This window comes from Pteropus medius, unplaced genomic scaffold (genome assembly GCF_902729225.1).
Source record: "Pteropus medius unplaced genomic scaffold, Ma_sr-lr_union100, whole genome shotgun sequence".
Lineage (NCBI taxonomy): Eukaryota > Metazoa > Chordata > Mammalia > Chiroptera > Pteropodidae > Pteropus > Pteropus medius.
Genome location: NW_024344240.1, coordinates 12,928,608 through 12,945,637, shown reverse-complemented (window position 1 = coordinate 12,945,637; position 17,030 = coordinate 12,928,608). Strand labels below are relative to the sequence as shown.

The 17,030-nt window shown below is 33.5% G+C and overlaps 1 pseudogene; it reads left to right on the top strand.

Moving 5' to 3' along the window:
• The first annotated feature begins 6,169 nt into the window (after positions 1–6,169).
• On the top strand, positions 6,170–6,288 carry LOC120607538 (uncharacterized; annotated as a pseudogene).
• Positions 6,289–17,030: the final 10,742 nt, after the last annotated feature.

Sequence of the window (17,030 nt, the reverse complement as noted above, 5' to 3'; positions counted from 1 at the left end):
CATATAAATAAGTTTTATGGATGTGATATTTTTATGGATATCTAGAAAGACCAGGCCTAAGGATCAGAGAGCACTTCAAAAAAGAGCCATTCATAAGTAGAGGGCCAGGGGAGGGAGGGAGCAATTGGAGGGATCATTTTATGAATATTATAGATGTTCATTTTATAGTTTTATTGAGTGAAATGAGAAGCAATTGGCAAGTTTTGTACAAGTGACTAGGCTTGTATTTTAGTAGGAGCAATCTCACTGCCATACTGAAAACACACGTGTGGAAGCAGGGAGAACAGATTTTTTTTTATTTAATAATCCAGATAAGAGATTATAGTAGGTTTGGCCAGAGATTAGGGGTGGAGTTGGTGAGAAGTGATCAGATTCTATCTACATTTTGTGATGGAGTCATCAAAATTTATCCATAGTTTGAGTGTAGAGATATAAGAGAAAAAGAAGAGTTGAATATGACTTGAGTAACTGGAAAGATGGAATCCCCACTTATGGATATGGGACAGACTTGAATAAGCAAGGTATCTTAAGTTAACACATAACACTTCAAAAATCCTATGGAAGTGATTTGGTAAGTGTCTGCATCTTCCACAAGTCTTCAAGAAACTCAAGGCTGTGGATATTTCAAGTCATCTTTGCAATTCCGAAGCCTTGCTCAGTACTTGACCACGTAGGTGGCCAACGAACTTTAATGAATATTATTGAGTCAAATTACTCAGTATGCCATCAGATAAAACCGAATTGCCCTCTTAGGTTGTTTGACGATGTCTATACTCAATGGTTTTGATTTCATTAGGCTATCATAAATGTAATCTGTCCAAATTTGTTTGATAATTAGTAGCTGTGAATTCAATTAGTCACTGCCACCCACATATCCTTTCTCCAGGAACTTAAATGAGGAGTGCTGGCAGAACAAAAACTTCTTTAAAAGTTTTACATTGAAATAAATTTTTAAAAGAATACTATAATAGATACACTGTCAGACAACCTTAAGTGTTTATTTAATGTCTGCAACATTTGTTTAATATTTGTATACTTCTATTTTCTTTTTCTGATCTTAAGGGAGTAATTCTTCAGGGGACGTAAGAGTTCCTGGCAGAAGGAAATAATAAAAGTCTAATGTTTCACTGCCATGAGATAAGGCTGCAAAAGAAAAAAAAACACTATTTTATACTACCTTTTCTGTTTCATTGTTGAGCCTCTTATTTTTCTTCTCTATTCCTTTTTATTTTTGAAGTCCCCCATTAGATGAAAAAGTCTAATGACATATTTCCAGTATATCTATAAATATGTATTGAACAACAATGAGTTTTTAACACTCATTTACTGATGATAAAAGCATGGAGAGCAGAAGCCATTTCTTGACAAATTAAATTATACAGATTAAGCCTTTGCTAGTATTCTAAATATTTGAAACAAAGTAAAAGGGAATATATTTGTTCAAGAACATTTGTAATGTGAAAACAAAGTGTAGAATCATTGTTGAAAATTATTAAAGGTTATTACCAATTGCATTCAAGTACAGTAGACTTTCTCCTGAATGCCCAAAAAAGTTTATGGAATGAATTATGCAGAACTGCTAATTTCTCTAATTAACAGCTCATTGCAGTTGCATATTTTATTTCAGGGGAAAAGTGTAAAAGATACTGGACAATAGAATATGTCTTTAGAAATTTCTACAGTTTTTTAAGAAAATACAAAAGTTTGTTTAATATGAATTTAAATGACATGTAAAATTTTATATGTTAGTGGAATTAGAAAGAAGATATGTAAAAAATCAGTCATTTCATGATTAATTTTCTAGAGTATAGACATATTAAAGTGTCTATAACTGATATTCCAATGTAAGTTGTTTACAATTTATTCATTTATTTCATTATATTTCACTCAGGAGAGAATGTTTTTTTTTTTTTCATTTTAAAATGTACATTAATGCTATTGAAACACCAGGGAACAGAAAGTATTAGGAAATATTTAAACAACAAAATCAGAAATTTACACATTGTATTAAGTATACCACTATCTAATGTGTCTAAGTACTAGTAAATAAGAAATGGTTAGAATGTCATGGACCACAAGTTTAAGCCAATTGAGATTTTGAGAATTTCTTCTGTGTAAAAAAATACAGTGTGTTCTAAAAGGTCTAGAATAATTCTTTAAGAAAATTTGGGAAACATTACCAACACCCTCAAAATGAATTGTAAACAAAACAGTCGCAATATTGAGGTTATTTTTCAAGTCTGTATGATATAAAGATGCTGAGTTCCAGTGTTTACATTTGTGTCAGTTGATATTTGACTTTTTGGTATAAAATTTTTCTTTTAAGTCCAGTCTGCCTCAACTATTATTAGATACCTGAAACTGTGCATTTATTAGTAATTCTTAATAAATACAAGAAATAGATTACCCTGCAATCCATTATGCCAATTTATTATAAATTCACATTATATATTTATAGTAGCATATATTTACCCATATTCCTTAAAAATGTTACCAACATCATTTTTCCATCTTTTAGTCTATTTCAAAACAAATCAATCTTTTTTCTGTAATACCTCTGATATTTTTTGTTCAATCTATAAACATTATACCAGATGTGGATTTACCATCAGAAAATTTAGGTTTTAGGTTTTTTTTTTTTTAACCATTGGAAATATTACCTGTCTTTATTTTCTCTAAATTAAAACTATGAGTCCCAATATTATAATCCTAACCGGGTGGACATTTTCTTCTAGTTTTCTTTGGGGAGATTCATGTGTCAACAAGAAGATAAAAAAGAGTCCTCTCATTTTCTGGGCATCCATGTCTCTTAAGCCCTCTACCATCACTGCTCCATAAAATCTTGATGTAGTGTTTAGACTAAGATTCACTCAGTTCACTTGGGCCATCCACTTTGAAAGACTTACAAGAATGTTTTGCTTTAGACTTTTGAATGTGAGGGTGTTTGGCAAGTATTTGTTTTCATCCTGAGGCCTCATCTTTGAGCATTGTGGTTTAGTGTCTCCACTGTATCAGAAGCATGCATCAAATAAATTAATTTATTAAAGAAAACACAGATGCCTCTTTCACTTGAAATCTCATACTCAGAATAAAAGGCAATAACCTTTACCTTATAAAGAACATTTTCTTGGAAATCTTCTGTGGGAAAAGAGTTAGCACAGTAAGTCTGAAACTGCCTAGATGTAGAAAATCCTGCTTGTAAGGTTGACCCTTGGCTTGCACTTGGAAACTTGGCTGATAAACAGTTCTCTATTGACATAAAAAGAGTTCTTAAGTGATACAAGAGTGGCTCATTGTGCCTGAACTATTTATACAAACAGTGAGGTTTACGCTGAACATCCGTTTTCCCTTTGGGATTCTAGAGTTTATATATGTGCTAGACAGAGGGTACCTATGTGACCAGATCCCAGTAAAAACTTTGGACAGAGAATTACATAATGTGATGTGTGCAGTGTGACTCCACTGGCAAGACTCTCAAAAGCTGGTTCCTGGTTTCTTCTGCACTTATGTAACTTTTCCCTTTGCTGATTTTGCTTTATCTCCTTTCACTATCTTAAATCTTGACCATGAGTAAAATTATATGCTGAGTCTTGTGAGTCCTTCCAGTGAATCCCTGAATCTAGATCAGTCTTGGTGGCCCTCAACACAATCTCCTCTCTGGAAGGGAGAATTCTATTTCCAGCCAAGTGTTTGAGATGCAGGAATGATGCTGTCATGACACAAATTTATTAACTTAACCCAAAATATTAGCTTTGTATGTTTATTATGACAACTGATATCATTACTAGCTTATAACTATTTTTCAGTTGCCAGGCCTATTCCATTCCACCATAAAATCTGTCACTAAATCAGTCTGAGCCCATTGGATTTTCAAATAAGATTACCTATTCCTCTCCATATCTTTGCTCATTCTGTTCCTGTTTCATTAAATGACTCCTCCGACTCACTCACTGGCAGAAGCCATACGTCCTTTAAAGACCACCGAGAGATAGGAAAGTGAAGTGATTAATTCATGGTTTTGGAATAAGATGATCTGGCCTGAACTCATGCCAATTACTAGTTATCAACTTTAGCAAATTATTTTTTTTGTAGTTCAGTTTCCTTATATGAAAAATGCATGTAATATAAAGTAAACCTACAAAGTAGGTACTGCTATGTTAGGATTAAATGATTGAATATTTGTGAAGTGTTTAAAACTATACATAGTGCATTGTAAATGAACATTATTTATCTATGTATAAAATACGTATATTATACTGGCTTTATAACTGCTCTGAAGAATGTATTACACTGGCTTCTTAATCTCTCTGAGGAATATACATGATGTGTCACTAGCAGAGATCCATGGAATGGGTGACCGAGTAGACTTTGAGAGGCAGTAGTGTTTTCAAATCTTGGTAAGCCACTTAGTCTCCTCGAGCAATGAGTATAATGGGGTAAGTTGTTCTGTGCCTGATTTTAGGATTTTTTAGGGGGGGGCACTAATTTAAAATGTTTAGAATAATTTTATGTGAAAATCTGTCTACCATGACCAATAGCTTCAAAATAAATTGTGAACAAAACAGTTACAGACAGCATTAGGGAGTTTGTTTTTCAAGTCTGCAGGATATTGAATATATAATGAGTTTTAGCATTTACTTTTGGGTCTACAAGTATTTGAGCTTATAAATGTTTTCTTCTAAATCCAGTGCACTAGGGTAGTTGGGCCTCTTGGCCTGCTGAACTTAGAAGACTGAAGGTGAGACTGGAAAAATATCTTGGCATTTGCCTACATATTCTGCCACTCTGCGCATGAGTGTCCCATAAAAACAGCTTTTTTACCTTTGTATTCCTCTCATCTATTGATGCCTCCACTTCCTTACTGTTTACACCCAACTCCTGTCTTTATCTCTTTTTTGATTCAGTAAGATTAGTAATTTATTAGTAATTTTTTTTTTTTTACAACTATCCTTATCTCTCCCTTAATCTCAGTAGCCAAGTTTGTCCTGTTTCTGGTGTAGCTGGAATTTGCTGGAGAAAATATTACAGATGTACAGAACTCTATAAAATCATGATCGCTGACATTAAAACAGCACTTAATATTTCCTGGCAATGCTAATGGTTTTCTGGTAAGGTCCCTCTCTCCTGGTGAATAAGTGTGCAGGGTATTATGAAGTGGAGGAGAATTGGGGAAATATACTTTCAGTAGCTATAAAAATGATCATAAACAGTAAATATGCAAATACATGTTTTCTATTTATGGATTTAGCAAAAGCCCATCTTAATCCTTAGACCAGTATGTTATGGCAGAAAAGACACAAGGTTAGGAATTAAATTGCCTGAAGTTGAGCTCTGGGTTCATTTCATATATATTTTGGAGTTATATAATCACTTGAGCTTCAGAAGCAACTTCCCAGCCAACTAACCTCAGCTGACTTTGACAGCAAGCAAAATATCTTGTAAGCAGTCTGTCACTAGTATGAAATGAGGCGCATAAGGGAATTCATATAAGGCTGCCTTCATATGATATTGTAATACACATTCTTTTCCCTCATCCTACAACTATAAGCAGTGAACATGCATAGCTCTAATTGAGAAGCTGTTGAAAAATAGCCCTCTTTACAAGTTTTTCATGAAATTGTCTCCCTAAAGTTCCAAGCACTCTCTAAAGCTGTTCTGGAACACTAGTATGTCATACTGGAGAAAAGACATATATATATATATATATATATATATATATATATATATGTCTTTTATATATATATATATATATTTTTTTTCTTTTAAATTCCATTGTGTTAAACAGCATTTTCTTAGTTTTTCAAAGGCCCTAAAATTTCATTAGGGTGTTATTCCATTTCAGTCCAATTAGTCTAAAACTTACTGATTATACAGCAATTCAATTTTGATATTAGCTACCAGAGATAGGGAAATTCTTACAAATTAAATAGTACAGTTCTTCAAAAAACTGATGACAATCACACACTTCAGTGTCATTAGTGATTGCCGCACTTCTGGCTGACTGGCTATAAATTTGGAGGTTTCCATGACCCTCTCAAATTCTATAATTTGCTAGAATGATTCATAAGTTAGAAAAGTACTGAGGATTCTGGGAAAAATGGTGGAGTGAGAGATGTCCCCAGATCTCTCCCTTTGAAACAATAAGCTGAACATCTAAAACTCAACAAAAGCCTACAGCCATACTACCCTGAACAAACCCAATCCCATCTGATCTTGGAAGCTAAGCAGAGTTGAGCCTGGTTAGCACTTGGATAGGAGACTACCTAGGAAGACCAGGTACCATAGGTGTAAAAAATAATAAAAAAAAAAAAATAAGGAATTGTAAGCTGACAAGACCCCTTGCAATCTATGAGGTCAACCAAAGGTTGCCTTGCCTAAAAAAAAAAAAAAAAAGAACAAAAAATAAAAAATAAAACTCAACAAAAAACATCTAAACTGTACACCAGCACATCTGAGCATGGGATCTGCGCATAAGAGCTACCATAGGTCAGAACTCTGGTGTTGGGCAGCCTCTGGAAGCTGAGCTGCCAGGGCTCTCTACTGAGGGAGAGAGAGGGGAAGAGGTGGGGCGAGTTCACTGAACAGCCTTGCCTGGGAAAGTGTGAGTACCACGCAGCTGGTGGCAGGGCTCAGTCATCTGGGCAGAAAGCAGAGAAGCAGGCAGAAAAACAAAAGCTGATTTTTACCGACCGTGGTTGCAGAACTGAGGCTAAGCTGCAGCCCCTAACCCCCAACCCAGAAGGCCCTCGTAATAGTAACCACACAACAAAGATTCAGAAATATATAACATAAAACAAGAAGAATTAGAGGGAAAACCCACAAAAGCCAACCAAAATAAAGAAAACAGAAACACAAGGACAAGGAAGCAATGGAAACACAGAGCTACTAGAAAGCAAAAGATAAAATGGCTATAAGAAGACCTCATATTTCAATAATCACCCTAAATGTAAATGGACTGAACTCACCAATCAAAAGTACAGAGTTGAAGAATGGATCAAAAAATACAACCCAGCATATGCTGCCTCCAGGAGACACATCTCAGCTCCAAAGACAAATATAAACTCAAAGTGAAAGGGTAGAAAATGATATTTCAAACATATGGCATTCAAAGAAAAGTGGGAGTAGCTGTACTAATATCAGATGAAACAGACTTCAAAATAAAAAAGGTAAAGAAAGATACTGAGGGACACTTCATAATCATAAAGGGAATCATGCACCAAGAAGACATAACATTTATTAATATGTATGCTCCCAATCAGGGAGCCCCGAAATATGTAAAACAATTACTATCAGAACTAAAGGGAGAAACAGATCAAAACATTATCATTGTAGGGGACTTAAATACCCGACTGTCGGAGATGGACAGATCATCCAAACAGAAAATCAATAAGCAAATAACATCCTTAAATGACACATTAGTCCAACTGGACATAATTGACATTTACAGAGTCTTCCATCCCAAAACAGCTGCTTATACGTTCTTCTCTAGTGCACAGAGAACATTCTCAAGAATCGACCACATACTGGGACACAGAGATAGCCTCAACAAGTATAAGAGGGTTGAAATCATACCAACCATATTCTCTGATCATAATGCTTTGAAACTAGAGATCAACCACAGAAAGAAATCAGGAAGAACCACAAATACATGGAGATTAAATAACATGCTACTGAAGAATAACTGGATCACAGAAGAAATAAAAAGAGAGATCAAAAGATACATAGAAACAAATGATAATGATATTACAACATATCAGAACTTTTGGGGCATGACAACAGCAGTATGAGAGGAAAGTTCATATCATTACAGGCCTATCTCCAAAACAAGAATGAGCCCAAATAAACAATCTAACACTTCATCTTAAAAAACTAGAAAAAGAAGAACAAATGAAGCCTAAAGTCAGCAAAAAGAAAGAAATAATCAAAATTAGAGCAGAAATATATGAAACTGAAAACAACAACAACAAACAATAGAGAAAATAAATGCAATAAAGAGCTGGTTCTTTGAAGTTAATAAAATGGACAAACCCCTGGCTAGACTCACTAAAGAAAAAAGAGAAAGGACACAAATAAACAAAATCAGGGATGAAAGAGAGGAAATTACGACTGACACTGCAGAAATACAAAGGATCATACAAAAATACTATGAAAATGTATATAACACCAAATATAATAACATAGAAGAAATGGACCAGTACTTAGAAAAATACAATCTTCCTATCCGAAACAAGAAGATTTGGAAAATGTCAATAGGCCTATCAGCAGTATGGAAATTGAAACAATCATCAAAAACCTACCCAAAAGTAAAAGTCCAGGACCAGATGGCTTCAACAGTGAATCCTACCAAGCATTCAAGAAGATTTAATACCTATTCCCTTGAAACTCTTCCAAATAATCAAAGAGACAACACTTCCCAACACGTTTTATGAGGCCAATATTACTCTGATTCCAAAACCTGGTAAAGATAACACATACACAAAAAAGTACAGACCAATATCTCTCATGAACATAGATGCAAAAATCCTAAATATGATACTAGCTAACCAAATATAGAACATATTAAAAAGATTATACACCACAATCAAGTGGGCTTCATCCCAGAGGCACAAGGATGGTTCAACATATGCAAATCAATTAATATGTTACACCACATAAACAAATTTAAAAAAAAGAATCATATGATCATATCAATAGATGCAGAAAAAGCCTTCCACAAGATATAGCATCCATTTATGATCAAAACACTTAACAAAATCGGTATAGGAGGAAAGTACCTTAACATAATAAAGGCCATATATGACAAACTCTCAGCCAACATTATACTTAATGATGAAAAACCAAAAACCTTCCCTCTAAGATCAGGAACAAGGCAAGGCTGTCCACTATTGCCACTCTTACTCAATATAACATTGGAGGTTCTGGCGAGTGCAATCAGAGAAGAGAAAGATATAAAGGCATCCAAATAGGAAACAAAGAAATCGAACTGTCGCTATTTGCGGATGACATGATTCTCTATATAGAAAACCCTAAAAACTCGACAAGAATGCTCTTAGAAACAATAGGCAAACACAGTAAGATTTCTGCATAAAAAATCAACATTCAAATATCCATATACTTTCCTATACTCTAATAATGAAGTGTCGGAAAAAGAAGTAGAAAAAATAATTCTTTTTGCAATTGAAACAAAAAGAATACAATGCCTAGAAACAAATTTAATGAAACATGTGAAGAACCTATATAATGAATACTACAAGACCCTATTAAAAGAAATTGAAGAAGATCTAAAGAAATGGAAAGATATTCCATGTTCTTGGATTAGAAGAATCAACATAGTTGAAATGGCCATGTTACCTAAAGCATTATACAGATTTAATGCAACTCCCATCAAATTCTCATCAGCTTTTTTTAAAGAAATATAACAAAAAAATCATCAGATTTGTATTGAAGCACAAAAGATCCTGAATTGCCAAACTCATCCTGAGAAAAAGGAACGACGCTGGGGCATCCCTCTGCCTGACTTCAATTATACAAAGCGACAATAATCAAAACGGCATGGGATTGGCAACAAAACAGACACATGGACCAGTGGAACAGAATCGAGAGTCCAGACGTAAATCCATATTTATATGGGCATGTAATTTTTGACAAAGAAGCCAAAAATATACAGTGGAGAAAGGAAAGCTTCTTCAATAAATGGTTCTGGGAAAACTGGAAAGCTACCTGCAAAAAGTATGAAACTAGATTGTTGTCTATCACCACACACCAAAATTAACTCAAAATGGATTAAGACCTGAATATAAGACCTGAAACAATAAAATTCATAGAAGAAAACATAGGAACTAAACTCAAGGACCTTGGACTTAAAGAGGATTTTATGAATTTGACCTGAAAGGTAAAGGGAATAAAAGCTAAAATAAATGAATGGAACTACATCAAACTAAAAAGCTTCTGCTCAGCAAAAGAAATTGTCAACAAGGTAAAGAAAGAACCATCTGAATGTGAAAATATATTTGCAAGCAACGCCTCCGATAAGGACCTAATATCCAAAATATACAAAGAACTCATACAACTCAATAACAGCAAAAAAACAAACGATCCAATCAAAAAATGGGCAGAGGACCTGAATACACACTTCTCTGTAGAGGATGTACAAATGGCCAACAAATGTTCGAAAAGATGCTCAACATCGCTAGCTATTAGAGAAACGCAAATCAAAACCACAATGCGATACCACCTCATACCTGTTAGAATAGGTATAAACAACAGGACAAGTAATAAATTTGGAGAGGATGTGGAGAAAATGGAACCCTCATATACTGCTGGTGGAACTGCAAATTGGTTCAACCACTATGGAAAACAGTATGGAGGTTCCTCAAAACACTAAGAATTGATCTACAATATGATCCAGCAATCCCTTGATTAGGTGTATACCCCAAAGACTTGAAAACCCATATCCATAAAGATATTTGCCCACCGATGTTCATAACAGCATTATTCACAGTTGCCAGAACATGGAAGCAACTGAGGTGTCCTATGATAGATGATTGGCTAAAGAAGCTGTGGTACATAGATACAATGGAATACTACTCAGCCATAAGAAGAGATAAGATACTACCATTTGCCACAACCTGGATGGACCTCAAGATAATCATGCTAAGCAAAATAAACCAGACAGAAAAAGTTGAAAATCACATGATATTACTTATATGTGGAATATAAACCTAAAAGCAACCAACGCGCGGGACAAACAAACAGAGACTCATGGACATGGACTATAGACTAGTGGTTACCAGAGCACTATAGACTAATGATTACTACTGGGGTAGGGGAGTAGAAGGAAGGTAGACAAGGTAAAAGGGGTCAAATATAGGATTTAGGGGGAGGGTGAAGTAGGTAAAGGGGATCAAATATATGGTATCTGAAGGAAACTGGACTTTGGGTGGTAAACACACAATAGAATATACAAATGTCAAATGATAATGTACACCTGAAAATTATATAATTATATTAACCAATGTTACCCCAATAAACTTAATTAAAATTAAAAAAAAAGAAAAAAGGAAAAGTTGGAGATGAACTTTCATAATTTGCAGAAGAGATGATCATCTACTTAAAAAAACTAAAGAACCAATGACAATACTTTTAAAACTAATAAGATTTAATTTTATAGATTTGAAATCTATACGATTTGCTTCACCAATAATAAGTAAAAGAAATCTAGTAAAAATGAGATACTCTTTATAATATCAAAATTTATATGAAGTGTATTTCAAATAAAATAATTCAGGTTGAGCAAAACTCTACAGAGAAAACTTAAATCTTTTTTAAAATGAGCATAGAAGATAACATAAAAAAATACATATTCTTTTCTAGAATAATATTATAATTGTAATAATTCTTCATGATTTAATTCTTCCATCTAATACAGTTTCAATAAAAATTCCAGATTAATATTTGAAGAATAAAATTAGCTTGCTTCAAAATTTATATGCAAGAAAAAATGGATACCTAGGTCAAACATACAACAGAAAAAAAGATAATTAAGGAAATAATCCCTTCTATATACCAAAAATCTAAAACCAAAATAAGAACAGATAGTTGTAGCATGATCAGAAGAAATAACACTTTAAAGAACAGAAAACTTAGAAACCAATTTGTGTATATATAGACATTAAATAAGTGATAAATTTACCACCACATATCAATAGCAAATATAGGAATATTTAGTAGAAATGTTGGGAAAAATGACTTGCCTTATGGCGAAAAATTAAAGAAGACCTCTAACCAACTCTGTATATAAAGGTGAAAGTCAGAAGGAATAAAATACTAATAATGAAGAGAAAGATATAAAGTTAATGGAATAAAATAAAAGAGAATATCTTAGTGTTAAGAATACAAACCATATGGGAAAAAAAATTTGTATACATCAAAAGTAAGACTTTCTGGTCAACGGAGGACTCTATAGACAAAGGTAGCAGACAAATAACAGTTGAGAGAATATATATGTAATGTTTAAAATTAACAAAGTTTTTAGCTATACAGAAGCTTACAAATTTACAATTAAAAAAAAGAAATTCCAGTGAAAAAATGGGCAAGGATATGTTCAGGCAATTTACATAAAAGGAAACCCAAGGGCCATCGTATGCGAAAATGTTCGAACTCATTAGAAGAAAGCAAGAGAGAGGAAGGGAGAGAGAGGGAGTGCAGGTGGGAAGAGAGAGAGAGAGAGAGAGGCACACTTAAACAGGTTGGTATTATGTCATCATACCAACCTGGTAAAAAGTAGAAGGTTGAATAACAGCAAAATTTTTGGAGATATATATATTATATAAATATATATATAAACTTATACATGCAAAGAGGACTTTAGCAGGACATTCATCTCAGCATTGATTGGGGATTTGGAGAGTTGGAGGCAAGATAAGTGTGACTTAGAAGTTGATAGGCAAAAGTGGTGGATGCACACACTAGAGTACTATGCAGCATATACAGCAGTTAGAAATAATGAATTAAATCAATATCTCAATATTACTGGATTCAGTAATTCATTTTATAAGAAATGTTGACACTTAGAAAAACTCTACCTACACTAACAATTTTTAAAAGTACACATTATTTTTTAATTTTAAAATAATGGAGAAATGACTGAAAAGTAATTATGATCAAATAATATGTATTTCAATACATAAATACTTGTACATGACTACAAGAAAAGACATAACGAAGTAGTCAAAAGCTTGCAACTACTGTAAATGTGACAGATACAAATATTGATAACAGTGTTGTATTGGCAAATCAAATATAGCAAAATAACTATAATAATAATAAATATAAGCAATAAATATAGCACTGACAAGAGAGATAATTTTACAAAATGGTGAGCAAATCACGGTAAATTCTAAGCAATGCAAAATATAGTCTTTGATATATTTAGACAAAAACATTTATTTTCTGAGTTCAGATAATTCAAAACAAGGGATATTCAAAATAGGACCAAGTCTTCGTGGATTGTCTCTGTATTATATGGCATCTGTTATTCCTGGACCCTGCCCATTAAAAGCCAGTATGGTCTTCTAAATCATTATGAAAATATTCCCACAGGTTTTCAAAGTAGTTCCTAGAAGCTGAAGCAGCCCCACTGAGAATCATGAATGGATCATTAAAACCAAACGTCAAATCAGAAAAATTAAGAAAGAGAACAGGTGTAAAAGAATAATATTTATGTAAACCGCAAATAGATGCTCAGACATAACAAAAAAACACACAATCGCATGGGTGGAAATGAGATTGGGGATAAAGAATGAAATGACAGTATAAATATATATATGTCTTATTGTTAGAATGTACAGCTGAAATTTATTGGATTTCATTAACCAATGTCACCATAAAAAACAAATTAATTAATTAATTAAAGAATGAAATTAATCAATGACTTAAAGAAGAGACATTAAGAAATTTGCCAAATAAGCACATACTGTGCTTTATAAAAATTAGTTCATAATAGCAGCAATATGGTCATTGTAGAGAGTATAAAATTAGCAATATTTCCATTTATTCAACCTGAAGTAAAATGAAAAATAGAATGCTAAAATATAGAAGTGTAATATACAAAATACTCACTGTTACAGACTGAATTGTATCCTTCTCTCAAAATGTTTACATTGAAGCCCTAATCTGAGATGTGATTATGCTTGGAGATAGGCCCTTTAAAGAATTAAGGTGAAATGAGGTTATAAGTGTGGGGCCCAAATCCAATGTCAGTGAAATGAGGTTATAAGTGTGGGGCCCAAATCCAGTAACAAAATACAGTAAGTTGGGTGGCTTACAAACAGCAGAAATTTATTTCCAACAGTTCTGGAGGCTGGGAAGTCTAAGATCAAGGTGCCAGCAGATTTAGTATCTAATATATATATTTTTAAATTGTTTATTGGGGTAACATTGGTTAATACAATCATATAATTTTCAGATGTATATTATCATTTGACATCTGTATATTCTATTGTGTGTCAGTGTCTAATAAAAGCATGCTTTCTGGTTCATAGATAGTGCCTTTTGCTGTGTCCTCACATGGTGGAAGGGACAAGGGAGCTTTCTGGGATCTCTTTTATGAGGATTCCACCCTCCTAATTTTGTCACTAACCCCAAATCCCACTTCCTTATACTATTATTTCAGGGGTGAGGACTTCAATATATGAATTTCAGTGGAGACATGAACATTCAGCCCTTAACATCCAAGATCGCTGGTAACCTTATAAAAAGAGAGATACCAGGGAAGCACGCACACAGAAGCAAGTCCACATGAGGATGCGGTGAGGTGGCCATCTGCAAGCCAAGGAGATAGACTTCAGAACTTCCAGCCTCTAGAACTGAGAGAAAATAAATTTCTGTTTTTTAAGTCACTCAAACTTAGTTTGCAGCCCTAGCAAATTCATACAGTCATTATTAATCTGTGATGTTTTACAGGGAAGAGGAAGCCCATTGACTCTATGGCATGAGCTATTTCTTCCTGAGGACCCAGGAGACAAAGTATTGCATTTGGGAGCAGCTCCCCAGGTGCTGGTTTTGCACATAGTGGAGTCAGAGTTCTTAAACTGACTGCCAGGGGCTGTCAGACACTAAATATTTTTTTGAATCGAAATTTGGTCAATAAATTAAAATAAAAATCTACTATACAATTATTTGTAACATCTAAGCCCCAAAGAAACATGACACCTTTTTCAAAACAGGTAATAGACTTTGAAATGGTTAACCTTTTGTCAGACATTAGAACTTCAAGGTCTGGATTAATGTTAGAAATTTTATTATTCAAAAGCATGTTTTACAAAAGTCACATGCATTTTCGTCAACAGAAAAAAATCTCTGTAAGTTAACTATTATATTTTTCATAGATTCTTCTGCATCTTTTTCATCTGTATTTTATTTTTTCTTAAATTTCTTTTTGTATGTTGCTCTCAGTAGGGGAAAGAGAGCAAGATATTATAAGCAACACATTCTTTATGGGTCCTTATTACTACTGAAAAGACATTGAGAATTATTTTCAACTGTCTTTTCATTAAGCTCAGATTAATATCTTGGGGTCTCTGACCAGGGCCCTTCCTGGGCTGAACTCCCAAACTGAGTTTCATTTAGATTTACTATTGCTTTACAATGAAAACTCAGTATCTGACATTAAAAGATGTGTGAAAGAATAAACTCCCAAATAGTTTTTCTCAGAACAATGATTACTTATGCTGTGCATGATCTCACAGTTTTTAAAATAAGTAAAGGAGGTTGGAAAACAGCTACAGATGGTCAGCAACTTTACAACGTGTGGATGCAAGTTGATTGGGCTTTCACATACTATGGTAGAGACCGACATTTGCACCTGCAATTCTTCTCCTCCACTTCTTCTGTATAAGACTTAGCTGGACTAGTGTCCACTCACCTAAGACTAAGTGTTCTCACCTCTCTTGAAGCTAAAGTGGCAGTATAACTAATTCTTGGTCAATGAGCATAAATAGAAGTGATATTTTTAAGGCCATCCCATAAAAATGAAGATTTATGTCCTCCCTACTCCTTTTTCCCCTTTACAAGAGTAAAAGTGAAGATATTTTCCCTATAAGCTTCATTCTCATCATCATTATTCTCTTTATAATATCATTCTCTTCATAATAAACTATAAAATGCATTAAAACCGACATGGAAAATTACATGGCACAGCAACTTATTTACATGATATGTGTCTAACATTGGTCCTTATGTTTACATATGCTTTTTTTTTTCTTTCTGATTGAAGATATATAACCGGAGTTTCTTAATAGAGTGAGTAAATTGAGCCTGTTTATATGTGCTCTATAAAATCTTCCCTCTCACAGTTTTATTACTAAGTTTTCCAAATTTTTAAAAAAATTATATTTAAAAAAATCTTATGGTTTTGTATTAGGCATGATTATATAATGTTTTCCCACACATGTGATCTCATAATTCTATTCATATTAAGCTATTCTAGGACTTCAGAAAAGGTATTTCCTCTGAAAATGCATTTCTTTAGCTTTCTTTAAATGAGCATGCTAATAGTTAATAGAATCCTCAATCTTGTTTTTAATTGTGATAGTAACAGAGGGAGGTGTTTGTGATTCCAGAACTACTTTTTATATCACAGCAGAATAAGGTGTAGCCTTAAAATTATAAAATGATGGAGACAAAGGAACAAAATGATCACACCTCTTCTAAATATACATAATTTAAATTCGGCTTTACAATAACCTCTGGAAAACACTCCTTTATGTTACTATAGTTTCTCCCATGATTATCTCTGTTTGTTTTCTTTGCTCCTTACTTTTCTTCCCCTAATAATCTGCAATTGTGATTGCAACGCCCCCTGAACACTTCAGTTATCTGGACCAATACTCCTGTGTTTCATTTTGCTTAAATCCTTCTACACACTGTTGCAGGACAACGAAGTCACATAAGAACTGTCACATGTTTTTCTGTTGCTAAGGGCAACACTACAGATGGCAAGAACTGGCTATTGTACGTCACATATTATACACACAAACACATGATGGTTTGAAACGGCTTAAACCATTCAAGGGCAGTTTGCCTCTAAGTGTTAGGATTTTATGTGCCATGTGATTATGCAACCTTTAAAATACTGTCCTGAATCCAGTTAAATAAAATAATTTCCTTTCTTCTTATTATGAAATCAATTAATTGTTTTTATGACTAGGCTAAATTTCATTTCAAAGACATTAAGAAATATATCAAATATATAAAGTCCAAGGTCGCATGTAAGAAAATGTGGTCAAGTTTATATTACATTTGAATTTCTAATTTCTGTATCTCTGCATAGTCCATTGTGCATGCTGTCTTTCTCTTGATTTTACTTCAAGTAAATGTGTTTCAAATCTGTGGATTTCACATATCTTTTAAAAATATTTACTATTTAAGGTCCATAAATAGATATATAAAAATGTAATATGGATAGGTAGATGAAATTTATAAGTATACAAAATGATGTAAAATCTTTTTTCAGTGTTAAAGAATTATCT